We start from the raw sequence: 8882 nt of genomic DNA, 5'->3' as shown, positions 1-8882 counted from the left end.
CACGCAGGCCGCCCGCCACGGCGCCGCCTGAGAGACCCGCCAGGACCCGCGTGCCGACGCCGCGGGGACACAAAGGGGGCCCAAGCGGGGAGCAACGCGGGCGGTGCGGGCGGGCGCCAGCCGGAAGTCGACGCGGCGCGGTCGCAGCTGAGAGGAAGCTCACGGACGGGAGAACACACCGGGAGGCAGCGTGCGCGGGGGCATCTCTTTCAGCGCTCGACTGCACGCTCAGTTGCTTTGTTTTTTCTTCGCAGTACTTACTATTTTGCAGCCTCGGTGTGAGGTAACAAAGGTTGAAAGAAAAAAAAAATTCCCGGCGTAAGGCGACGGTAGCCGGGTCGGGTCCTTCTAAAACTGTGCACTGAGCGAGCGCGTAATGATGACGCAACACGCAAATTGGGCTTTTTTTCGCCCGTCCAAAAGACACTGAAGCGGAAAATGCCTCCGGTGTGCGCTGTTGTCATGGTAACTTGTGCCCACTTCTGTCTGGTTGTAAGGCTAGAATTGTAAAGCCCTTGTTCAGATTCTCTAGGCTGGCTACGAAGTTGTTATAGTGCAACGATAAATAACAGTATAATAGCATGATAATGTAATAATACAGAGACGTAATAATGTGCTGTATTAAGAAAATACTCTCAATCCTTACAACACTTTTACAAAATAAGAGGACTGAGGCCCGCAAATGTCAAATATTTCGTAAGGGGGAAAAATCCGATGATGTTGAATCACAAAGCATTCCAACTGCTGGCAGAACTGTTCTTAAAGAGAAGTAATGACAATTTTCTATTTCGATGGAAACAATATTAGGACTCTTCACTTCTTTTTCTTGTTTCAACGTTAAACATTTTTTGGTGTGTGCATGAGTTTTAATTTGATATTGTGGTCGGCATCTCTCTAAAAGAGAGATTACCATAATTATTCTGATAGATAAATCCGCCAGTGTAAATTTAAGGTAGCACTCACTGCATATTATAAACAACTGGGCGCAGGATAGTTCAGCGGACTAAAGTGCCTGCTTAGGCAGAGTGCAGCAGCAGGGGTTAGATCCCCAGCATGCCATGCCTGCTGCGCCCAACACCCCACCCCCAGCATTGCGACTGGGCGTGGTGGTAAGTAACTTTAGCCTTGGGAGGCTGAAAACAGAAGAATCACTAACAGTCTGATCTACCAAGTGAGGTCCTGTAGACTCTGCCAAATTCGTAAAAACAAAACAGGGAATTGGCTCATGTTCGAGACCCCAACATTTGGGAGGCTGAGGCACAGAGGGTCTGAACGACAATGTAACACTGTCTCAACACAGACAAAAGACAAACCCAGGTTTTTAATCAAACATAGGTACCCATATATAATGAAGTGAGTGGGGCTGGCCAGATAGCTCAGCAGTCCAAAGAGCCTGTTTAGGCAGAGTGCAGGGACCAGGTTCATCCCCAGCATGCCATGAGACTGTGATTGAGACTGGGCGCAAGCCTGTAATCCCAGCTCTTGAGAGGATGAAAACAGGAGGATTACTACAAGTCTGATCTGTGTGATGAGACCCTGTAGACCCTGTATTAAATCATTTAAAAAATTAATAAGAATCAAGTGAATGGACTCAGAAAATCCAAGATTTAGAACTTGAAAATTTGAGATTTCCATTGTGCCTATCTTTGTTTGGGGGGTCTAGGGTCACCACCCCACCCTTAAAACTTTTTTTTTTTTTTTTTTTTTTTTTGTATTTTAGGACAGGGTCTACAGGGTCTCACTGCGCAGATCAGACTCGTAGTGATCCTCCTGTTTACAGCCTCCCAAGTGCTGGGATTACAGGCGCACATGACCTTAAAACTTTTCCAGGCTCGTTTCCCTCCAATATAGCACGGGAAAGAGGAGTCTGAACAATGCAAAACAAAGCTAAATTTATTTGCAGAAAGTAACAGTACAGGGGCCGGGGAGATGGCTCAGTGGACTAAGTGCTTCCTTGGCAAACACAAGGGCCTGAGTTCAATCCTCGGTTCCGCAAAAAAAAAAAAAAAAAAGAAAGAAAGAAAAAGAAAGTAACAGTACAAAGCCACTTGGAATAGTGGGGCCTCAGGCCTGGGTCATTGCTGAATCTGGGGCAAGGTCCTTTTTATGACGTAGGGGCCCCATTTCCCCTACCTTGTGTCAATACTTGATTGATTAGATGTTGGGCTTGATGCTAAGAGTTTAAGGGAACTTGGGTAAGCATGGCAACCTGCACAAGGAAGTCACGTAGACAGTGCTTCCTTTGCAGAGGCAGAAACATTCCTGTCAGCTTCAGAAGAAAGCTGCCACAAAACGGCATGAAAACTGGTTGCTGGGGAGCCTGCTACTTTCTACCCTCTAAATGGGCCCAGGAAACCCTACCTAAGAGTCCCTTCTATCCATACACCATGAAACACTTAGCTTTGTGCATGCACATTAAGTGATGTAATTAAAGAATATGTTTACTTTGCCCGTAATCCCATCTACTTGGGAAGCTAAGGCTCAAAGATTGCTGGTGTGAATCCTGCGAGGGAGGGCAAATCTGTGTCACCCTGCCTCAAAGTATAATTTTAAAAAGGCTTAGAGACAATATTTCCATGGCAAAGTTCTTGCCTGGCATGTTCAAGGCCCTATCTATATAATTGTCCCCCACCCCAATCTCCAGTACTGAAAAAAAATTTGTTGATAAGGGGAAAATATTTGCAAACTATGTTTTCCTTCGGAATGGAGAGGAAAAACAGAAAAATGAAATCAAATTTAAAGAAATGATAATTATACAAGTCAGGATTGAGAAGCAACTTTTAGGAAAATGGTATAACTAATTGTACATACCCCCAGACAAAAAATATAATAGAATATCTTCATGAGCTTTCTTCCATTACTTGGCAAGTGAAAAAACTCACTGAATTCAAGACAGAACCAACCTTCAATCTTGAAGATTTCAGATTTTGAGATTTAAACACAAATCTTATAAGCATTTACCAGAAAATGCATGCAGCTTATAAAGCTTAAAAAACAAAATCAGGCAAAAATTTTTTCTGTCAAACCACATGCCAGACAGTAATGGTGCAGCATCTACAAGATTGTAACTCAATCGTTTTCTAGATCACAAATATATTATTTATTTTTGGAAGAAAAAGAGGGAGAAAACAGTCATACATTTAATCCTATTAAGATACGTCTTTTAAAAAATGTTCCTTTAAGGGGCCAGGGAGATGGCTCAGTAGAATAAATACTTGCGTGTTAAGTGCAAGGGCCTGAGTTCAATCCCCGGTCCAAAAACACAAACAAAAAAAGTGTTCTTTAAAAATATAAATCCACCTGATGAAGTCAATGTGAAAATTTCAAGAATGGAGAATTCATAATATGAAATTATTTTGTTGATTTTAAAAGATTTAGTGATTGTTAAATATAGTACATCAGTTGCCTGTTGTTTGCTTCATAACTCCAGAATTTTAATTACATGGAAGAGTAAGCTTTTATCTCTCTTTCATGCATCTAGTTAATGGATTTCTCTTTAGAATACAATGCCTGCACATAGTAAATAAATACTCAATGGATTAAAAAATTTTAATAAATAAATTGGCCTGGTCAGATGACACGTGTCTATAATCCCAGCATGCTGGAAGGCACAGGAAGATTACAAGTTTGAGCCCAGAAAGCAACTTAATGATTTAGCAAGACTCTGTCTCAAAGTTAAAAAAAAAAAAGAAAAGAAAAAAAGGCTAAGAATGTAGCTCAGTGTGATGAACCAGGTTCCTATCTCTGGCACTGATAAATAAATAAATAAATAAATAAATAAATAAATAAATAAATAGAGACAGACAACCACAAATAATGTGTAAAGCAAGGTATATATCTTCAATGTGAAAGAACAAAATAAATAAGAATTTAAAAGTCTCTAAAAAGTGGTGACCGAATGTAATAAAGGAAAAATATAAAAGAAAAAGATACATTAGAATGGAAATTTAAGCTAGAGATAACAGACAATCATAGTAGATTGTGCCTTATTAGCTATTGACAGTAAAATGAGAGAATACATTTAAAAAATAAAAATAGGTAAACAGATTTCAAGAAAAATAAATACTGAAATTAAACAAAGATGATCCAACATAATTATAATGAGAATACCTAAGGAATGCAACCAACACAAAGGAAGGGAAGAAATAATTGAAAACTAATGCAAGAAATATTTTCTGAAAATTATAAATGCTTTAAACCTTATACTGGAAGAGCCACATCATTTACCAGTGAGTATCAATCTGCATGGGCCACACTAGGGCATGTTCTAGTAAAATTTAGACTTTAAAGGAAAGCAGAGTTACCTGGACATCTAGATAACAGAAAACAACTTACAATTGATTATATTATTAGCTCTTTCCATAGCAAATCTCTATCTCAGAAGACCATGGATACTAAAGAGTGTGATATGTAATCCAGAAAATTTATAACAAGCAAAAGTGACTTTCAAATATGAAGTCTAAAACATATTATTAATATTATGTAAGAACTTTTCAGCTATTGTTCAGTAATAATGGGTTGCCTATCTGAGGATGAACTTTATGGATCCAAAATATCTATGATACTTTGGTGGGGTGGACCTGGAAGTTACCCAAGACCAGCAGTCAGGCCCAGCTGGTGGAGTTCCAGTTTGGTAGAATTAGACCCAGTGAGCTGAGGCATACTGCTAGGCACAGTGGGGCCAGAATGAGCCCCAGTCTGGAACAGGATTCTCATGGCACAGAGGTGGCAGGTGAAAACTTGGGTGAACTAGTCTGCCTGGAAAACTCCAAGTACATGAAGTGAAGGTGCCCAGACAGAATTCAGGGGAGCTAATTTAAATACAATTTCCTGGTTTAAGATCTGTTTTGTCATATAGCTATAATACTTCGTCCTATGGTCTAAAGTACAAAACCATTTGTTATGTAAGTTTGTCAATTTCTAAATTTCACGAGCTGTTACTAGTATTGCTAATTGTACTATTGTAAATAGGATATTGTATAGACCTTAACTACATGCTCTCCCTTGGGTAATAATATTGAGAAGTGCTTGGGTAATAATCTCACCAAAGACCTATACCAAAGGACAGAGGACAAATGACAAACTGAAGCCAGTATCTCACTCAATCAATAGAAAAGGCAAAATCATGGGACATACACAAAACAAGAATCTCTGACATAGCAAAGATATGTAAAGAACAGACCCCTTGCAGAGAAGTTCTGATTACAGTGATACAGCTACCTACTATAAAATTTTCACAAGAAGTATCACAAAAATCAAAATGAAGTGTTGTCTAAGAAATAGAAAATGACAAAAAGAAGGGGAAATATGCTATCTCAGACCCTGAGCCCACACAGAGCAAACCCAGGAGACATCAGCATAGAAGAAATTAGAAGCCACACACTTTAAATCTCCAAAATAATAGCAACTGATATAGAGAAACAACTACAGAAGGGTATAGAGGAAATCAGATCAGAAAAAATCTCCCAGGTAAAAGTGGTTAGTCTGCTGAGCTATCTCACCAGCTCTAAAAGATATTCTAGGAAGGGATCAAAATGACCACAATTCAAAGAACAACAACAGGAAGAATTCACAACACAGGACAATTAGAAACAGAAAAATTAAGGAACCAATGACAGGGAAATGGCATGACAAACATAAGCCAATACATACCAATTATAAGCACCAGTGTAAATGGACTCAATTCACCAATTAAAAGAAGTAGATTGGCAGAGTGGATCAAGAAACAAAATCCAACTATATGCTGTATACAGGAAACACATTCAACCCAAAAAGAAATTCATAGGCTGAAAGGATGGAAAATAATACTACATGCTCCAGGAGCTGAGAAAAAAGCAGAAGTAGCTATTCTGTTTGCAGACACTCTGAACTACAAACCAAGAATGATTAGATGAGATAAAGATAATCACTACATACTTGCTAGGGGGACGCTTCAAGAGGAAGATATAATAGCCATAAATATGTATGCACCAAATATCAGAGCACCCAACTCTATAAGACAAATTTTAATGGACATGAAAAATCTAATAACTAATAACACAATCTTAACAGGGGACTTAACACCCTCTAATCTCAAAAAAGATAGATCAAGTGAACAAAAAATTAGCAAAGAGGTAGCAAAACAGAACCAAGTCTTTCAACATATGGACTTTGTGGGCATTAACAGTGTTCCACACAACCCAACAACATCTGAATACACATTTTATCAGCTGCACATGGGTCATTCTCTAAAATAAATCACATACTAGTCCATAGATCATGCTTTAGTTAATGCAAGGAAAGAGAAATTATCCCATGCATATTATCTGACCATAGTGCAATGAAACTGGAAATTAATGACAAAGGACAGCACAAAACCCCATAGACACTGTGGGGGACTCAGGTCAACAATTTCTGACATTGCCAGTTAAACAGAAGACCCAATGCTATTATGGGCTACTGGACTCTTTTACAATATTTTGCTGAGTTTACACACCTATAATATTCAAATAATGGAACTTAACAAAAAAAGGGTATACAGATGAATGTCCATTTTGTATCTGTGTATTCAAAGTGATTAGGATAGATATATAGTTATATTCTGTTAATGAATAGAATGATTTGTTCCAGTGGTGTTTGTAAATAGGATATCAAGTCTGCATCTTGTACAATTAACCACTAAGAAGAATGTATGCAGTGTGCTAGTTATTGAAACTGTCCTAGTGATTTGATTTGAAACTGTCTCATTGCTATTTGTTTATCAATAAAATTATGGAAAAAAATAAATAAAATTATGGAAAAAAGTAAAAATTTTTAAAAAATAGAATACTAGTCACCAATAAAAAGAAATGAATTATTATATGCAACAATCAACTTGGATGAATCAAAAATAATTATGCTAAATGAAATAAATTCAATGCACAACACTCTGGTTTGTTAATCAAACAGCTTCTTGTTTGGATGTCATTATATCCCATTGTGAAAAGTCAAAGCCATGGTAACAGAAATCAGATCAATGGTTGGTAGGAACTGGAGGTAGGGAAAGGGGACCTCAAAGAAATTTTTAGGCTTGTGAAAATATAATTTGTCATGGATGTACATGACTGTATCTATTTATAAAAACTCATACAGCTGTATGCCTAAAGGAATAAAGTTGAAAAAAGCAAAAAAAAAAAAAAAAAAAAAAACAGACATATGGAAATTAACACCATCCTCAGCAAACAATGGGTTACAGATGAAATTAAACAAGAAATCAGACAATATCTACAATCAAAGCAAATTCAAACACAACTTACTGGAATTTGTGGGAAGTAATCAAAGCAGTTCTCAGAGGGAAATTTGTAGCAGCAAACTCACACATTAAGGTAGCAGAATGAGAACAAATAAATACCCTAATTCTGCACCTCAAGCTTCTAGAAAAAGAAGAAAAAATCAAGCCCAAAGCCCAAAGACAAGAGGAAATTATAAAGATTAGGTCAGAAATTAATGCAATTGGGGCTGGTGAGATGGCTCAGTGGTCTAAAGCACCTACTTGGAGCAAACTTAGCAAAGCACAGGGACCACGGTTCAATCCCCCAGCACCACATGCCAGCCAGCCCTGCCCCCTGGTGGGCTGAGCTGGCCACACACACACACACACACACACACACACACACTAAATAAATAAATAATTAATTAAAAAAAGAAAAGAAATTAATGCAATTGAGACAAAGAAAGCAATACAACAAATTAATGAATCAATAAGTTGATTCTTTGAAAGATTAAATAAAATTGATAAACACCTAGCCAATCTCCCCAAAAAGAAGAAAGAAAAACTTCAAATTCAAGCAATAAGGAGTGAAAAGGGCAAAATTTCTGCAGATCCTATGGAAATTCAGAAGGTCATAAATAGCTATTTTGAAAATCTTTACTCTCACAGGATTGAATACATAGAAGAAATGGACAGATTCCTAGATAGGTACAAATTACTAAAACTGAATCAAGAAGCTATAAAAACTCTGAGTAACCCTATACCAGCCAATGAAATTCAAACTATAATCAAAAACTTATCAACAAAGAAAAGCCCAGGTCCTGATGGATTAGCAACTAAATTCTACAAGAAATTTAGAGAATATTTATTTCCAATACTCCTCAAACTCTTCAATAAAATTGAAAGGAAAGCAATACTCCCAAAGTCATTGCTGGAGGCAAGTTTTATGCTGACACCAAAACTGGAGAAAGACTCAACCAAAAAAGAGAGTTACAGCCACATCTCACTCATGGACATAGATGCAAAAATCCTCAATAAAATATTAGCAAATACAATGGAGCAAATCAACAGCCAGATTATACACCACGACCAGGTAGGATTCATCCCAGGGATGAAAGGATGGTTCAACATACACAAATTAATAAACAATACACTGTGTTAATAGAGCAAAAACCAAAAACCACATGATCATCTCAATAGATGCAAAAGAGGTTTTTCACAAAGCACAACACTTATTCATGAACAAAGCCCTGCAGAAAATTGGAATAGATGGCCTATACCTAAATCTGATAAAAGCCATCTGTTTTGTCGTATCAGTTGGAGCCAAAAGAAATGATGAGTAGACCCAATGAATATAACTTCAGAGGTAATACTGAGATTAGTCTCTATTTAGGTGAGTCCAGAGCCACAGAGACATCTCACATTTATTGAGGGATAAAGGCAGGCTAAGAAATGTGCATCATTACTTTGGTGAACACAAACTACTCTCTCCATTGACTTCAGCATTTACCTAATGCTAAGTTTACACAATTCTAGCTATTAACATCCCAAGCAAGGGATCAAAGAACAGACAAGGCACCAGTGTTGAATCTCAACTTGCCAGAACTTACAAGAGAGACAACTGTTCTTTTTGGGCTCTGTTTATTGCTCTTTG

General features: G+C 37.8%; 1 protein-coding gene across 1 annotated transcript in view; it reads right to left on the bottom strand.

Moving 5' to 3' along the window:
• Smarcad1 (SWI/SNF-related, matrix-associated actin-dependent regulator of chromatin, subfamily a, containing DEAD/H box 1) overlaps window positions 1–337 on the bottom strand; it is a 94335-nt gene extending 93998 nt beyond the window's left edge. Inside the window, exon 1 of the mRNA XM_004640621.2 lies at window positions 262–337. The gene's annotated coding sequence lies outside the window, so the exon portion shown is untranslated. The remainder of the gene's footprint in view (window positions 1–261) is intronic.
• Window positions 338–8882: the final 8545 nt, after the last annotated feature.

The sequence above is a fragment of the Octodon degus genome, unplaced genomic scaffold (genome assembly GCF_000260255.1).
Source record: "Octodon degus isolate 3935 unplaced genomic scaffold, OctDeg1.0 scaffold00125, whole genome shotgun sequence".
Taxonomy (NCBI): domain Eukaryota; kingdom Metazoa; phylum Chordata; class Mammalia; order Rodentia; family Octodontidae; genus Octodon; species Octodon degus.
The sequence above is the reverse complement of the archived record's forward strand: the minus strand, read 5'-3'. Positions and strand labels throughout refer to the sequence as shown.